We start from the raw sequence: 18405 nt of genomic DNA, 5'->3' as shown, positions 1-18405 counted from the left end.
AGAGGTTAAAAGTGTGTTTTCCATGAACTCATCAGCTAAAGGCACACGTCTCACGAGGACACCAGTGTAGATAACACATGAAGAGGCACGCACCCATGTATTCCCATTTAATATCACTCTAAGACACCAGCTGGGTCGTCCTCAAACATGATCACCTTTCGGAAACTTCCATTCTGGTATCGTTTGATCTCGCTGCCGCTCGAGACAGTCGGAGCTCTACTTGCTAAGACATGAACGATCATCCTTCACCAGATTGAATATGGTCCCATTTACACAGACTGGTCCCATAATAAAGATGTTCTTTGTACAACAGGTGTTGCTGGGGGTGTTCCACCATTGTGGACATTCATTTGGCAGAAGAGACAGCTGTAACATTCAGTTTCTCGGGGCAACCAGACAGAGCTCTTAGGCAGCTTCAGATCGTCTGAATCTACTTCTGGTCTACATGTCGATTAATAGGCTACGAACCATAGTTGATTCGTCTATTTTTAACTCTGTCTCATGTATATTTAAGGATGCAATTTATATGCACTTTAAACTACCACCGTCTATAAAATATGCTATTCAAAATGCAGCCCTTGAAATTAAAGGGACATTTCTTGGGCTTATTGCATGGCATTCGGAATCACTGCTTACAGCTTTCCTGCTCATCCAAACCAGACCTCACATTCACCTCCTTTCGGCCACAACACACCTGCCGAGTGTGAAGTCGATCAGATGAACGGTTGTCGTGAAAAGCTAAGGACGGTCATACGAACGTACAGAGACTCCTCCTCCTTTTAGTTAGAAGCGAGGACTGGCCAGACATGATATGAAGGGGATCATCTAGTTTTCAAAATCTCATCACATTAAGACCAGAGTTCATGTCTTGTTTCCATTTCTGCCGTTTCATATTCAAGTGACAGTCACACAGACACAGCTGAGGCCAGTTCCAACCTTCGGGAGTCGCTTCAAACCAAAAGAAGTCAGACAGAATCTGTTGACTCTCGACTGCACAGTAAGAGAATGGCTGTTAGCTGGAAGCTGACATGTGGAAGGGAGGCTGTCATTACGAAGGGCATTCTGTGTGGAACACAAACAGCAATCCAGAAAGGAAAATTGGTGCAACATTATATTTCGAATGAAACTAGAACATTTCACAAAACAATCAGAGAAATGCATTTTCTCATGAGAATAAAACATTCACCATAAACGTGTTTGCTTATGTATCACATACTTTACAAATGTGTGTCCCCTTGAATGTGACTTTTGAATGAATTACCGTTGATGTAAATTCATGGTATCACATTATGTTTACCGTTTTTCACATGACCATATCTACATCTATTCGCACACAAAGAGTGTGAATCACCGAACGTACCAGGATCGTCTCTCCGCGCGCACACACACACACACACACACACACACACACACACACACACACACACACACACACACACAGAGCCACAGATGGCAGTTAGTGCAGTGACCTTGGAAACAAGCAGTCGATCCATTTGGAAAAGTGGGGAAGTGCTTTATCACTGGTTGAGCGTCAGACGTGACAAACTCTCCGGCTGCCGGCGGATGGAGGAGCGCGATTGATTTTTCAAGGGGAGTAAACAAGAAAAATCTGACAATTGAATTTTCGTACACAAACGCAACTCTTGCACTCAACCCCCCCCCCCCCCAACCAGAAATATCAATAAATGAAGCTGGGCCAAACATGATGAATAATCATGTTATTTTTTCAGGCATTACTTCCACAAAAATAATATACATCCTAAGTACGCAAAAAAGGCTACGAGTCGGTTCGTCACGATGCCCGGCAGCAGCCCCGCAGCTCAGCGCTTTGCACTTAAAGTCACACAAGCCGCGTTCGGCTCTGATTAGCGTGGGAGCCCTGAGCAAGCAAATGAGCCCAAAGCTATCAGCTATCATCCCACATATTCTGACAATGTGTTCATTTGCTTTGCTAATGCGGCGGCTGTGAACGGTGAGCAACTGTACCGGCGTCGGCATAGATACCTCGTGGACACCGCAGGTTAAATTATTATGGCATAGCACGCGTTGTGATTTATTTATTTCCAAGACAATTCAGGTGAAAATCGGTGCAGTCAGCTGTCTCGTGGGTCCACGTGGGACGGGTAATGAAGTAATTGCTGTCTACTCTAAGCCCTAATAAGACGTAGAGGCACCGGGAGGGATGCTATGCTGTAGCTATTAATAAGCCTGTATCTCCGAAAGGTACCGCAGCCTTGTTTTTACATTTTGAGTTGTATACTTGAGCTTATTCAGTTTGACAAATTAGAATGAAATCAAGGTTGTTTTCCAAGCCAGGAGCATGGCATCGAACAAATGATGTGAAAACAAGAAGTCACTGAAGAACGAAAACTGATTGAATTATCACTCAAGGGTATCTATTGAATTTTAGGTAGGGTTTTAATTGGCGGGTTTTATTTGTGTCTTTAATCTGGCAAGGTTTTTTTTGTTGTAAAGCTACAATAGTTCGTTTATTTAGTCAGAATATGTGAGCCGGCAAATACTTGCTCTGCCAAGCAAGTAAAACACTGTCACTGTCTTTGTGAACAGACTCTCCTGCTGATCAAATCACTAGATGGGAAGCAAAAAAACTGTGAATATGATGATACATTGATAAAGTTTTCAAAGCACCTGCCCAGTTTGAATGCAAAAGCCTGACACTGCCAATTAAAATGAAAAAACAAAACAAAATGAAACAAAACTCGATAAAACGGTTTATAGTCTACGCTGCAGTGCTACAGCCGAGGAGCGTCGTAAAAGGATTTTACCTCCTTATTATCATCATTTGAAAGGTGATAATTGTTTCAAATCCTGCACAAAGTGACCTATAATTACCCCCGAAGTACAGTAAAGTCTTTGCCACTCGTTGAAAGCCTTGCTCAAGGGCACTCGAGGCAGCCGGTACTTGATGGAGTTACACGGTGGCTGAAGAGTTATGATTCCTCATTGAGAGTCTCCAGTCGGTACGTGGATAGGAATCGTTGACCTTCCAGCCACAATTTCATGTCTCCAGCCACCAGATGTATTTCCTCATCCTGTGTACATCGTCCTCACACAACCGCTGCTATGCTTCTTCATATTTTACCCGCACGATCCCCGGCTCCAAGAGTAGCAGCCCGGTGTGAGTATCCCCCATCCACATTTCAGAGTGATTATGGGCAGCACACTAGATGCGTCTCCTTCAATTATCTCGGCTGCTTAACAGCAGACTGCGCTCGCTGTGCTGTGCCGTCACCCACAAAAGTCAAACTCCTAGAATTGGAGCTCACCAGATTGTTTGCTCGTCGTGCTGGTGCACGGCACAGCAAGTGAACTGGCACTGAGCCCGATTTTTTAGGGAAAAGGGGGCTGCGGCTGAAAATAATCCCCTTTCTCCGCTCCGTTCTTTAAGTGGGTGAAGAGCGAGCGGCCCGCCAGACCCGGTGCCGTAAAAAAAACAAAAAAAAAACGTCACTCTGACTGAGGCACTATTAATCCAGATGTTGAATTAATCATAATTCCACTCCATTCTGCTGATAGTTCTTTTAAGTCATAATACCCTGAATAATTCACACCTCCCTCCAGAAGAGTAATTTCTCCTTGAATTATTGAAATCCACAATTGCGCCATAGTCTGCCTGATTGGCCCGTTAATACGGCAGCTGTGCCTTCAGCGCATCACGCTACTTTGGCATTTTGCTTTGTTCTTTATTATTGGGGACACACTTTAACTTCCTTTTGAAATCCCGACATTCTGAACCGTAGCGGGAGTCATCATTGTCAGGATTAAGAAACGTGTCACTTTAGTAGTTTCGCCCTGTCATCTCTCAATACACTCCTCCAGCGTGCCTCGTCGTTGTCGCCCTCACCTCCAGACATTCTGCTCGAGCGTGTCTTACTGCTGTCTTACTGCTATTTGGACTTTTTCACACGATGACTATCATTACTATTTCCAAGAAACAGACAATGCCACTCCAGCAGCGGAGCTACTTACACACAGATATACCACTGCTACAACCTTTCTACAGATCTAATGGATCACCTTGGGTACTGAATTTCTTCTCGTCTATCTAAAAGTCCTTATTTAGTGAGATGTGTGTGGCACAAATGGGAGAGAATATCAATGTTATTATTATTATATTAGTGTATTATCACCTGGAAATAAGAATTGTTGTGACAAGAATGAGCCATTCATGTCTACACAGGGACACGTTTCAGTTGGTTGCAATCTGCAACCTCACCACAAGATGCCACTCGACATTTAAGTTATGCCCAAATATGGTACAGTAAAAGGCGAAATGACCTCTCTACAGTTTAATAATTACTCTTTTCCAGCTGAGAATAATTGCTACAGAGACCCCTACATTAGAGAAACCATTACACAAACATTGTGCACAGGTAATACACGCATTCATGCTCTCCAGAGGAGGAATCCCTCCCCATTTCGGACAAACCCTGAGGATTTGTTTAGTGCTGTACACAACATATATCATAATCAAACAGGAACATTTCTATGATATTTACAGAGCACATTCAATCTTCAAGGGCATGCACCCCGCTGATTTGAACGACCACAATCTCTCCTCTGGCAACATGAATCAGCAACAGCAGCAAAACCCTCCGTATGTTTATTCCATCAAACACTTCCACAGCGTGGGGTTTAATAAACATTGCGCTCCGTAGGAGCCGCCGTAATAGGACTTTTGACTTTATGTCTTATGTCAAAACTCACCTTTTATTATCGGGGCCCTATAAACACGCAGCAAAGCAGAATATTGCCAAGACTGAACTCACCTCAGCAAATTACTGTTACTGGCCTGTGAGCCAAAATCTAATTCTCTTTCTGACATCGCATGCCAAATAACCTTGATTAGCATTCACATGATTTGTTTACAAATCTCTGTTGTGGATACCTCATTAGAACTCATTTGTCAAGTGCCCTGCCGCCCACAGAGGCCTGGACGTGGTCTTGCACCGGCTGCTGCTGCAGCTTATATTTGGACGGGTAAATATCTTATAGGGTCGGGATTTGGGGAGGGTACTGAAATTTTTATGTTAACGGAAAATGTCCTGAGAAACAGCAAGTGAAGGTCAACGTGGTAACCTAGCAATGCAGGAGTCCCACAAGGTTGTGTGGTATCACCTTTACACTCTAGTCTAAACTAATGAGTAGACTCCAATAATTATATCATGTAATACGCTGATGATACCTTGATTTTGAGCCTTCCTTCACAATAACATGGACCCTTCTGTGGACATCTGGACTTGGACACTTCCATTCTCATTTAATCTCATAAACTTTCACCAAAACACAGGAGATGGTCCTTGAAACATACGCCAGGGGTCGTCAAAACAACAACAACATAAAAACAGACAGGTGTTCTCATCCAAATAATTCTACGTCTACACAGACAACCTCCTTCTGCTGGAAAACCTGTGCAACAGAATGCAACTTTCCAAGGCGACTGAGGATGTATGAAGTGAGCAGCCGGATCATGCTGATGTTCTACCAGGCAATCCTAGCGAGCATCATTAGACACGGAATTACAGCGTTGATTTGGCAACTTAACAGTTGCAAGTGAAAAAGCACAATTGCCAGTATGCACAAGGAGCTATGAAGGTTAAAGGGAAGGAAGACTATGAGCCCATACAGAGCAGCTACCGAGTGGGAAATGAGCAACAAAAATCAACATCCCGTCTTCCCTGCAGCCGAATGTCACTTCTTTTTTTTTTTTTAAGCTGCCATGTTGTCAAACGTCTCATGTTTTGAGATGGTTTCTTGTTGTTTTTGTGAGTTTTTTTTTTAAGTAAAGCAACTGTAGCCCTGTACCCAAGACACATGTCCCCATCAGGAACAATATAGTTAACTCTACCTCTACAGCTCGCCATGACGATGGAATGACGGCTGATCTTTGAGAATTTCAGTGCAGAAATTGAACAAGAATGTAGCGCACATAATACAAACAAGAAAACAGATGATATTGAACACCTCTGCAGAATGCTGTTGCTATTCCGTGCATTTAAAGGTGGTGGCTTTGTAACGGCTGCATACAGAGTGGGCAAAGAGAGATGTGACATTTTGTCAGCAAGCGTTGAGCAGGAAGAGTCCGGAGCTAAAGAAAGCCTCGCGGTTGTTTCAACAGAGCACTCGGCTCCCAGAGGCTCTCCAACATCGCTCCCATGAATATGAATGATGCTTAACCCCTGGGAGGAAGGCTCCTCACGTCAGACACAACTGCAGCATTGGCAAATTTCTCCAGACGGATTCCAGACAACACGCCGTCTGTCACAGGTGATTCAGCCTTTCTGAGCTCAAATGCATTCTTACAGATGAGACACAGAGGGGAGAGTATTACAGATGGATCGTTCCATATGACATCACTGTTATCATTATCTTATCATTAGCTTTAGTATCATGAAAAAGGTCTAAAGGCGTATTCAGGCACAAAGTACATTTTAGAGGCATGCTTTCAATGGTGAGACGCAAGTAGACGGGAAAAGAAAAATGGCAAATTTTCTGCGACCGGACTGAGGCAAAGAAATGTTACAACGCACGAGTTGAAAATGTGCCAACTTGACCTTAATAAATAAATCAAAGAAATGATTTTGAATTCAAATAAAACCTTCTGGAGAGAAATTTTTGATCAAAATTGAGATTGCAGTCATTCATCATGATTTTTCTTTGATTTTAGGGGCAAACATATTTTCTATTGCACTTTCATATTTAAATCAACAGAACACTGCTTTCCCTTTCATGTTGTGCTTACCTCTTTAATCTTACCGAATCATCTTAACAAGTCTTTGCATGAAAATAAGACTTAAAGGTCACTAGAATTGACTGTATTTTTGCCTTTTAAAGAGGGAATATTCCCCCGGTACTCTGGAGCTGCAACAAGCAGGAACGCTGTTACTGTAGAGTTTGGGCCCTAATTTCGTGGCGCAGCGCAGGGCGGCGCAGGGTGGCGGAGCCGGCGCAATGCAAGTTTCGACCCGCGCAGCCTTGCGCACCGTCAGTTTGGCAGTTTGGTAGATCGCCTGCGCCAAGATGGGTGTGGCGGCGCAGCAGGGGGAGGTGTCACAGATTCAGCTTGGCGTAGCGGAAGTTTCGTGGCAAAAAGCCTCGCCGAGACTGCGCTGAAAGCTCGCCAGCTCCGACCTGGTCTACTAGGCGCAAGACGTAAATAAAGTCCATTCATTCAATGCGAATCACAGCTGGCGGAGTGGAAGTTTGGCTGACGGCGCGCAGTGCGCACACGTCACCGAGACCTCACAGGCAGGTTTCCACAGTTCCAGGCACATTTAAATGCAATAAATAATCACAACAAACACTATTTGATGCAACTAATTGAATCAACACGTGAATTTATATCTATATAGATTGTCCCGTCACATCTGACGTCAGATCAAAGGCGGATGGCACGCGTAACGGAAACTCAGCCTCTCGGACCAAAACATCTCCCTCTCTCTCTGTTTTTTATAATATGGGCATTGTTATTATTATGATACGCACGCACAGCGCGTGATGCGCGTGGTGGGAGCGGCGGCGCTGCTTCTGTCATCGGGTTGTCAAGTGACGGAACTTGCACTGAACCTCCCCTAACGCATTAAAGGAGAGGAGAGGAGCTCATTTGATTGGTGAAGATCTGAATCGGCTGTATTAATCCCAGTCCACGCCTCGTCTCCTCCTCGTCTCCCACTCACGCCTTCTTCTCCTCCCTCTTTCCCACTTGCACCGGTGGGCGAGACGGGAGGAGTGTCTGCGCCAGGCGGACACACCCCGTCGGCGCGGCGCAGGTGCGCTGAAAGCTGACTGCGCCTGGTCTACGAAACTAGGGCCCTTTGTGTCAAAGTGATGTCATTACTTTAGAAAGAGCTTGATTTCACATGCATTGTAGTTAAAATGAGTGCACGTTTTGAATGATTTCAGTCACTTCACTTCATTGTGGGAAGCAGAAATCCTGATTGCGATTAATATTTGATTAATTGTGCAGCGTAGCTTTAAAGATCCACTTAAACATCCACTTCATTCCTTCCATGGAAATCAATCAGTTGGCCTTTGTGAGGACTGACAGTCCAATTTTTATTTCTTCATATTCATATTACTTCATTATTCATCGTTTCTTTTCCAGTGCAACCTGGCAGACTGAAACACGCTTACTTTGAGAGGAGGGGGATGTTGGCTGTTGCCTGTCAACCTGCTGCCAGTTGAGTGATGATGTAGAAAGGAGGGGAGAGGTAATACAAGAGAGAGCTAACACAGGTAACAGGTGTGTTTTTTTACACAAAGATACGCCTGATAGGCTGCTGGCCCTCGGACAGCTTACAGGGACAAAGGCTGAGGCCGAGGTTCGCTGCCGACCGGAGAAGAGGAAGCTGGTCTAGCTAAATTCTGGGGAATCGTAAAGAAAAACAAGACAATCAATAAGTGGTAGTTGGGTTTTAAAGAAGAGAAGAAGAGATCATCTGTGGCTTTCAACAGTAGAACGACACCAATATAATTCTGCCATTCTCATCTATTAAGTATTAGCGTTAGCGTGTGAAAGAGCGATATGAAGAGACATAAACGGGCTAAGCACTATATTATTGAGAAGATGAGAGGAAAATAGTTTGCCTCGGGAACACAAGTGGATGTGCAGAGATTGTTCAAGCAGCTGCAGAGAAGACTCCAGTGTCCTAACCTGTGAAATATATAAAACGCAAAAATCTGCAACAGCACATATTGGTGACTTGAAATTGTTGGAACTGATAAACACCTCGTCCGCATCCGTCGGTGCTACCTTGTTAACGCCTTTAACTACAAACCACACACATTCACATTACTACAAACTTTCATACCTTCAAAGCAGCTTTCAGGATATTAAGAAAATTAAGCTGCAATGTTTAAGAGTTACCTTGACTTGATTTAACACAAATAAATAATGAAATACCTTTTTAATTTTCTTTTAATGACTCCCACAGCATGTTACTGTAGAGACGAGGTTCAACCCTCCTTGGCTTTGCATTTAAGGACATGTAAGAATTGATATTCAGCCGCCCGAAAGCACCGCACAGCATTTTATTTATCATGTCTGAGCGTTTAGTCCGGAGGGCAACCAACAAGCCAACACGGTCCTTATCAAGAGGATAATGCAAATTATTAAATTTATTGCATTAATAAAAACGTATTCAGCAGCCAGCTCACAAATCTCAGATTTCAGCTGGTCTCAGAGCGCCTTTGAATGCACCAGCGAGGACCAGGTCATAATCATGCAGACCAAACGTTGCAAGTCAGGCTGGCAACAGGCGTCAATCTTTGGTTGCCAGAAAATAAGGTTGCCATTTGTTGTCATTTCGAGTATTTAAGACAATATGGAGATATACCCCCATGCTTAATAATGAAAATGAGACATTGTCCATCCAGCTTAAAGATGCTGGGACATTCAGCCTCTCAACATTTCCCAAATATCCATTTCTGTTGCTTTCCTTCACCCCCACAATCAATTAAAATCAAAGCAATTCATTTTGTGGGGTTGTCTCTGAAACAAACAGTTGCTTAGACTATCTGTATTACATGAGAAACATGTTTAGCAGTTATGGAAACCGCAAGGTGATCTGCAGCTCAAAGGCCAAACATGCATCCGGCAGTATGAGCTCCATCCAAAGTGAATGGCATATTCCAGCGTTTAATTCCAGCGCTCAGCGTATCGGCTTGCTAATGAGCGGCTTTGTTCTGACATTTTACATCTTGCAGGTTGCTCATCCCGCCATCCCATGTTGTTGTGGCTCAGTTCGTGCCCCCTCCCTCTTCCCTACACTTGCAGGAAGGAGCTTAGCATTGCTTGTGCTGCGATAGGCAGAAGGCAGGTAGAATTTGCTGAGGGATGGAGGGAAGGAAGGATATGAGGCGGGGGGAGGGAGGGGGGGGTTTGTGCCAGTGAGGGATAAGCAGGGCTGGATACGTGACAAGAAACGGGATCAATGGGAGGAAAGAAAGAGATAGAGAAGAAGAAAATCCCAAAGCTAAGAAGAGACAGATGCTTCACAGCCAGCAGTGCTCCACCTCCAACACAAACAGGGATGAGGGATGATGCTGAGAGGGGAGGGAGGGAGGGAAGAGGGGGAAACGGCACTTGGTAAAGAGACAGTGTGCGGTGCGAGAGCTGCCCCGACTCGGTTGTTGTCCATTATCAGAAAAGCTCCAGTGCTGTTTTTTTTTCTTCTTTGCGGTCTGCTATTCTCTCAGAGAGTGCATCGGCTATTTTTAGACCATTATAAAAAGCTGCAGAAATAACAAATTACCTGTGAAAGACTTTAGTGGGGCAATAATTGACAAAATTGAGTCTATCACAGCCCTGGAGTCATGATGGTTTAATGAACATGTTTGTTTTGGCTTTTAATGACTAAAGCTTTGTTCGTTTCCATTACTCTGCAGCACCATACGTCTCCTTCTCGGCTCAGTTTCAAAACCTTCAATCGTCAGCGAGGACAAACCTTTTTACACTGCAGTTGTTTTTGGGTGAAGCAAATAAAAAAGAGCATTTTTCTTCATCGGTAGAGTTAATAATGCTGAAGTTATCCTATTCTTTGTGTTTACCATCCTGCTGCCGTGAACCACATATTCACAGCTGGAAGGAGTCCCGAACGAATGCACCGTTTACTCCCGTTTAAGCAACGTCTGCTAAAAAACGACGGCGCCCTGATGTTTCAGGATATCAATGTCGCGTATTAACGATTCTCAGCAGCGCTGCCAGGAAAAAAACTGGTGTCTAAATCTGACCTTGAAGAAACAATAGCTCCGTAATGTACCGTGATGCAAATGATCCGTAGGCCTGCATGAAAACTCCGACATACCAGAGAGCCGTAAGCCGAAACAGCTCCGCTTGGTTAAATAACAGTTACAAGTTACATTATGATATATTTCATCCAGTAAAATGAGCATTGGAAGAAGGGCAGTTAGGTCATCATGATGTGTTTATATGTAATGTTCTAAAAGTTAGCCTGGAGCCTTGTATACCACTGAAACGATCGGATCGGCCATGCATTAGTGAATATGGCTCATTGATGGGTATCGGCAGGAAAGCAGTGCTGTTCCCACTTCCATCCATATACAGGGTCGCCCATAAAGATGGAATCATTTGCAAATGTCTTTTATAGCGACAATCAAATAATAATGTAAATCATTGCACCTGGTCAAAAGTGATTACGGATGCATTTAAATAGGAATAAACAGAGAATTGTGTCGGAAAAACGAAATATTCCAACTTTATAGGCAACAGTGATGCAACAAATCAGTTTTGCTGCTCTTTTATGGCAACTCATACAATTCCACTTCCACATATAGCCTCATCATCTACGCCTTTAGAAGTCAGGAGATCCAACGAGAACAACAAGTCACCGAGGCCGAAGAGACGGAAGACGAAGAAAAAGGCGCCACTTTTCCCCCCGAGGTGCTTAGCAACAAAGAAAAAAGGCTTCCAGGTACATGTAGACGAACACGACCAGTCAGAGAGCTGCTGCTCCATTATCAGCACACTGCTTCTTTATTTATTCTAGTGAGAGCTCATCATCACCTACTGTTTCTGCCGCATCACCGCTTCCTGTGCAATTTGACTGATAGCTCCTTCGGAGAGAAATATAGGGAGAGGACAAGTGGCTTCGAGATTGGAAATCTCATTCTTTTGACGACACCTTCGGTCGCATTTCTTACAGAAAACCAGCACATCCCTTGATTGTCAGAAAGCGATGTTCCCCAGCCCTGATGCGGCCTTTTGTGCGAACGTCGATACTGTCAGAGGATATCACACTCGGCGCCGAAGACGCGTCTCTCCGATCAACGGGGCTAATTAAGGTCGTTTGTTTGACAAGCCGCAATCTGTGTCAAGAATATAATGGACTCCTGTTTGGGTTTTTTTTTTTTTTATGATGATGAACTGGTCACAGATGCTGACTTATTGATAAAGTCATTATGTTGTCTTCCATTAGTCAGGCTGTGCAAGTTTATGATAAATGATACGATGTCAGACTTGGAGCGTTCCATCTTTTGGCTAAATGATGAATGGCAGGAGCCATTTCCTCTCCGATGTGTCTGATTATCTGCTGGATTGACTCACTCACGCTGTCAGGTGGCTCGGGGGATGTGACAACAAAAAAAAACACCGTCGCTGTGATGCATAGATTCATTGAAAGTGTTTTCCAGCAGCGTAGGAAATATATTATCGTCTTTTCCCTGACTACTGTGTGACGAACACATCGTCACTAAAACAGTCATCATACTTACCGTAATTCATTCATAGTAATTCATGAATATAAAAATGGAATGACTTAATTGTGTGTTATTATGGCAGTAAACCTACGGAACGCCACATTTCAATTCCACCTTAATAGAGAGTTACAGATAAGCAACTATTACCAAATATGAAGTGCATGCCACTCGTATCATATATAAATAGTGAGTTATGATTGCAATGTTGCCTCTAAGTTAAACTTTAAACCTGATACTGTTACGCTGCCTCATACCTCCGTCAGCTGAGGACTGGGTTTCACAACATCAGCAGCTGTTTGGTTTTTTTGCAAGCTATGAGTGGAAGTAAAAGTCTTTAATTTTTCTTTGTTTTTTATTCTAAGTGGAACTTTATAACTATGTATTGGTCTGAATCGGCTGAACAGGAAACTAGATGGTTATATTATAGAACTTAACATTTTTAGAACATTTTTAGTATCCAAATGAAACTATTAAAAGTTTAGCTTACTCTTTATTTTTTTGTATTTCAAGGAACTTGTAATGAGTTTTCTTTTAATCACTCAAAGAAATAAATAGTGAAATTCCGGTAAAAAGTAAGGCCATTCCAAGCTGCATCTTGAAGGCGGCCCTACGTCTCCGACAGTGAACCCATCCTCCGTAAATCCACTCATTTTGAGATAGTAAGGTGAAAGTCCTCTGAGCCTTGTTAAAGTGGGATGTATCGGCATTCTAATAAAGAGAATGTTTTTCTATAATGTGAAATATGATGCCGAGTGCTTTTACTTCTGCTGAAGGTGTTCAGAGACTCGGGGATTGCTCACCGCTCTTATTCCCACGGCCGTTGTGGAGGAAACTTTAGTGTTCCCTAGTTTCACGTCTTTTAAAAAGGGAAAGACTGATGTTAAATCCAGGGTATGCATCACGTCTGACGGAAACAGAAGGAAGGATCAAATTCACAAACACAGAGCGACGGATTTCATGCCGCAGAGCACGAGGAATAAAACACGATGAAGCGTCGCTCGCGGTAACATCGTGTGGCGTTTACAGACTGTCTGGATACACGAGCGCTGACGGAAAACAGAAAGCGAGGCAGAAAAATGATGTAAGCTGTAAACACTGACGGACTGGAAAAAAGGGCCTCTGCCGGGATAATTAGTGAGTGATTTACGGGTTCCTGGAGGTGTGATGTATCCAGTCACGTTGTAAAACCCGGACCAGCGTCCTCCTGAACTATTTATGATGTGGAACGAGACCAGCAGAGAGCGTCTGCATTGCACGAGCCGGCCAGGCTGCACATTTCTGCATTGTTTTGATACGTCGTTTTCTACGACTGCTGATGATTGTTGTGGCGTGAAGCCGACGACCAGCAGAAGAAAGTGCGTTAATGCAGGAAGCCCTCTCTGTCCGAGCCCCTTGATGGCGGTGGCGGCCATCCAGTCCGAGCAGCGGAGCTCTGCACCAATAAAGACACCGATAAGAGTCTGTTCACCGAGGCCGTCGAGTTCCTCCTCCACTCCCTCTTCGCTTGTGGAGTTTATATAACGGCTCAGGGAAATCATCCAGGCATCTTAAAGCGCTGTAGCAGCCCAGCTAATTATACAGGCAGAAATTAGCTTTTCAAGTGGCTACAGCTAGCTCTCAAATACGTCTGCTGCCAGTTTTCTAAGGCAGCCCCATAAATGGAGTATATGGGGAAAAGCTATTTTATTTGTGGTGATGTGATGTTTTTTAAAGGTTACTGGGGGATTTTAGTCAGATAGCACAATTAAACTGTGACATTTCTGCAGGGGTTCATCAATACAGATGAAATGATTACTCGTCAGGTGAAGAATACCGACTGGACTAGGAAGATAACGCAATCAGAGGATCAAATAGGCTGTAAACAAACCCTCGGGTAATAAACTAAAAAGGGACAGTGAAAGTATCCAAATGTATGGAGTTTGAGGAAATTCTAGAAATGGATGTGTTTGCACACAGAGAAGGGACTTGGATTGTTTCAGTGCGACACTAAAAACGGCCAAAGAAGATACAAAAAACACACAGCTTTCAAAACACCATTAGCACAGTCAGCAATGGGTCAGCAGGTTCCCATTATGTAATTACCATGTGTCCACTGGATTTCTGCTTTATTTTCCATTCTATGTGAAACTCATCGCATATTTGTCCTTCCTCGAGTCCAACGTGAGGCTAGAGTTGCTGAGTAGTAACCCGACTCGTCCAGATGGTTTGTTGCACAGAAACCATCTGAGAAAGCCGCCATCGGAAACTGTTGGTAAAAAAAAGCCCGACTTGGCAGGTGATTGGCCGGACCATCTGCCAATCAAAGTCTTGTCGAAGCCGGCCGGCCGGAGTGGAAACATCTCATCCAGCGAGAAAAGCCTCCGAGTGTCGTTTTCTCAATCTTCTTTCAAAGAGGAAATACTCTCCGGTTCGGATGAAAGTGAGGCATCATCAACGCCAACGATGATAGGGAGCCGCCATTGTTGTTTAGAACAAACACACACACCTAAACCACAGCCAGAGCTGCCAGCAGCTCTGATGAGATTTTTATCCGATATGTGATTCTGCATTTCTAGTGGGATCTTGTGAAATCACAATCCAGCTGTGGTGTAAGAATTATTCCCACCGTTGCTACCTGCCTTTATTGTCCGTCTCAATTACAGGCGATTAGACTAGAGGCGGGTCTCGTAAGAACATCCACTGATGAAGGGGGGGGGCTGATTGAATTAAGAATATTCACGACTAATAGACGGCCCTTTTGTCTCCCGATGCAAATGTGAGCATGACACATCCGATTAGGATCTACACGGGAGACACCGGATCCTCCTTGTTTGTGTTGAGCTGTGGGTACGACGGATTACAGATGACAAGCGAGCCGACCCGAGGCATCACCCTGGCTGCAGCGGCATTGTGAGGGGGGATGTGGGTGTGACGTGGGTGTCTCTGCACTCCCGAAGGCAAACACAAGCATCGGTGGGGAAGGAACAGGAACTTGCTCCGTGGCATCACGAGGGTGTGTTATTCACCCTTGGATGCTGTCAAACAACAGCCCGCCTTATCACTTCCTCCCAGGGTTCCTCTCGGGCCCTGCCGTTACACTGATGAATGGCGTTCGCCCACTCAATTCTAAACACAAGAAGTCTTGCACGCCGAAAATATTTTATGTATCGCCATGAGATCATATTCGAGCATGTGCCAAAGACACAAGGGCAAGCGAGACAGGATGAGCACTTTGTGAAAATAAACTCATTAGCAGGCAGAATGATAATGTGTGATCACTGTGCTCCCGGCTTGGCCTAAGGCATGCATATTAAGTGATCATCACTCGCCTGGAAACCGAAACCCGGGGGGAAAAAACCCTTAATATACGTTGTGTTTGGAGGGCTCCATTCATTAAAATGCCTCAATCACAGAGAGGCGCAGTCTTACTCGGAGTCAATTGCGGTTGGATAATAAAGGAATAATATCGGCCGTCCTGGAGAGAGAAATCCAAACGGCGCGTGGGGATTAGACTTAAACGTGACTAATCTATTCCTCCGTGCAGCATCCTACTTGGAATGAATGTCAATACCAGGAATTCTTGGTCTTCGAATGCTAGCAAATGTTACAGTTTTAAAAATTACAAACATCTCAAGTGCTGATTTTGGGGGATTTTGGGATGGCTCCTTATACTTTTAGGTTTGGTTCAAGTTCCCCAGAGGATGACTCCTGATGTTTTTTTCCCACAGAGTCACAACCATCAGACCCATACATCCGTTGAAATCTATCTCATTGGCATATTGAAGCGTAATTTGAACTATTTCCATTTGTGATGACGACATTGGACCCTGCGATGGACTGGCGACCTGTCCAGGTTGCCTTCGCCCAATGATAGCTGGGATCGGCTCCAGCCCCCCCCCCCCCCGCGACCCCGAATACAGGATAATCGGTAGATGATGGATGGATGGATGGATGGATGACGTCATTGGCTTGTAAAAGTGCTGAGCGTATTTACGCTTCCAGGAATCACCCACTGAATGTGATGAAGGCCGATCCAGGAGCCAGCGAGTGGAGCCTCTGTGACAAATGTCTAAATTCAGGGTATAGCTCCGAAAGGAGGATGTTAAAAGCGACACCATTCACCTCTACTCTCACCATCGAACAGAAAGCTGTTTTTGGCCATAAGTGCTGCCGTTCCATTTCCCCTTCTTCCATAACATAAAATGCAATAAAAGTACAGTGTTGGTCCTGAACGCATGGCCTAGTTCTTCATTTGCTCGTTCGTGAAGCTCCCGGACGTTAAAACATCCGTTTGTCCAAAACCTTCCAAGTGCACAACAAACTAGAGAAGGAATGGAGGAATTAATGAAACGATAACGTGGAGCTGCTTTGAATGAAGGATGATGTTATTTGTTCAACCTCTACTGTAGAGATGAGTCTTGTTGTCTTGTGTACCTCCTTCGCCGAGAGCACCGTTTAATCTACTCCACAATATCGTCGGTATTTATCAGCAAAGTAGCCCCTGATTGCTCTGAAAAGCCATTTCATCCCGTGTATGCTGAAGGGATTAGTCTGCTCGCCGAACGTCTCTCTTATTAAAGCGACGCTCGGGCGGATGAGCTATCGCCGGAGGTAAAAAGCACGCCTTGATGACGAACAAAAGTGACAAGCGAACAACAAATAAATTACAGTTTAAGGGAAGGGTGCTGCCATCAAGGACAGAGTGAGGCCCGGGAGTAACGGCTGGGTAATATATCTCCGGTATGATGTTGTCACGGCAATATGCTGGGGTTTAAATACAGGAGCATTCGCTAGCAGCGCGAGGAGGAGCGGGAGTATGATGTACTACGCACATCTCAGACCGCACTGCCAGTGCTTTCCTGGGAGAGAAAATAGGGCACATGACAACAGATCACAGGAATGTTCAATCGGATTTAAATGGTTGACTATTTTCCACCAAGACAGCTTATTAAAATATTGTCTCACATCATCATTTGGCGTGCGGTGCACAAATTTGCCGATTGCTTTGGTTTGCAAGGCCCCGACCCGTCTGCACGGATGCATTGTTTCTTCGTTTAGATAAAAAAAGGAAGCTCACGCTTCTGATAACACGGAGCTAACTGCACACTAATGTGACAATTCTAACCTGTTTTTTTTTTTCAAATTGACTTTGAACACCGCTGCGACATGCGGCAGAAAATGGAAAAGTAATAAGAGCTGTGATAACTCCGCTGCAGTCCATGATGAAGTAATGAAATACAGCAGGAAAAAACAATTCATTGTTTGTATCATTTTAAACTTCAGATCTGCAGCTGTTTTTAAATTGAATTGCTGCTATTTAAAGCGGATACCGCCTCGCTCCGAAGATTTTAAGGTAGTCTGAACTAAAAGGACAGAAAACAGAAAATGTTTGCCCCCCCCCCGACTGGAGGAAAGGTTGATTGTGAGCTAACCTGGCACACAACCACACCCGCTGTGAAAAACAACATTTCAATAGGGTCTAGGTTGACAACAGCCAAAATATAACTGCCATACTCTTGTATATTGGCCTAGTTTGATTCATACGCACACACAAGCTAATTAGAAAGCTAATTGGACCGTGTGCCAGCCCGGTGGCCTTGTTTAGGTGAACAAACAAGCCCTCGATAGTTCGCTGAAAGAAAGTCTGAGCTGGTGATTAGAAAACAGGAGATGGCAGACGTTTTTGAAGCCATTTCTGTGGTGGCATTCTTCCAGAAGTCCCCCCCCCCCCCCCATTAGATGGTGCATATTCATTAAATAAGACTGGGGGGGCACAGAATTCAGATGCAGATGGACTACTGGGAATTTTCCTCTAAAAGACCCTCAGCTAGGGTTGAGACGGGTGTATGCTTTGGCAGACAGGTGGTGACTGAGAACCTGCTTCCATCGGCGAGATAAAAAAGAAAACACGTTTCATCTCCCGGGGGGAGAATTTATTGCGGCAGCTGCAAACGGCAATGGATTACGTGGAGGGGGAGAAGACAAATAGAGCATATGGAAATAGCGTTAACATTCCAGATGAAAAACAGTCATGTGCAGAGAATGTTTTCTTTCTTTTTTTTTTTTTTGCTAAGAAAATAACTTATATATTAGTAATATATTAATATGAGAGTTCTACAACAGCGTTTTAGGGCCAACATAGGAACTGGAGCCGAGAGAGGGGGGCAATATTCTGGGCGGTTGGGCTAA

General features: G+C 44.3%; 1 protein-coding gene across 5 annotated transcripts in view; it reads right to left on the bottom strand.

The window, feature by feature from the left end:
• Window positions 1-18405, bottom strand: part of ncam1a (neural cell adhesion molecule 1a) — a 203283-nt gene that overhangs the window by 96519 nt on the left and 88359 nt on the right. The gene's annotated exons all lie outside the window — the stretch shown is intronic.

Source organism: Eutrigla gurnardus (assembly GCF_963514095.1).
Source record: "Eutrigla gurnardus genome assembly, chromosome: 15".
Lineage (NCBI taxonomy): Eukaryota > Metazoa > Chordata > Actinopteri > Perciformes > Triglidae > Eutrigla > Eutrigla gurnardus.
Note: the sequence above shows the minus strand (reverse complement) of the source record. Positions and strands in the feature narration are given on the sequence as shown.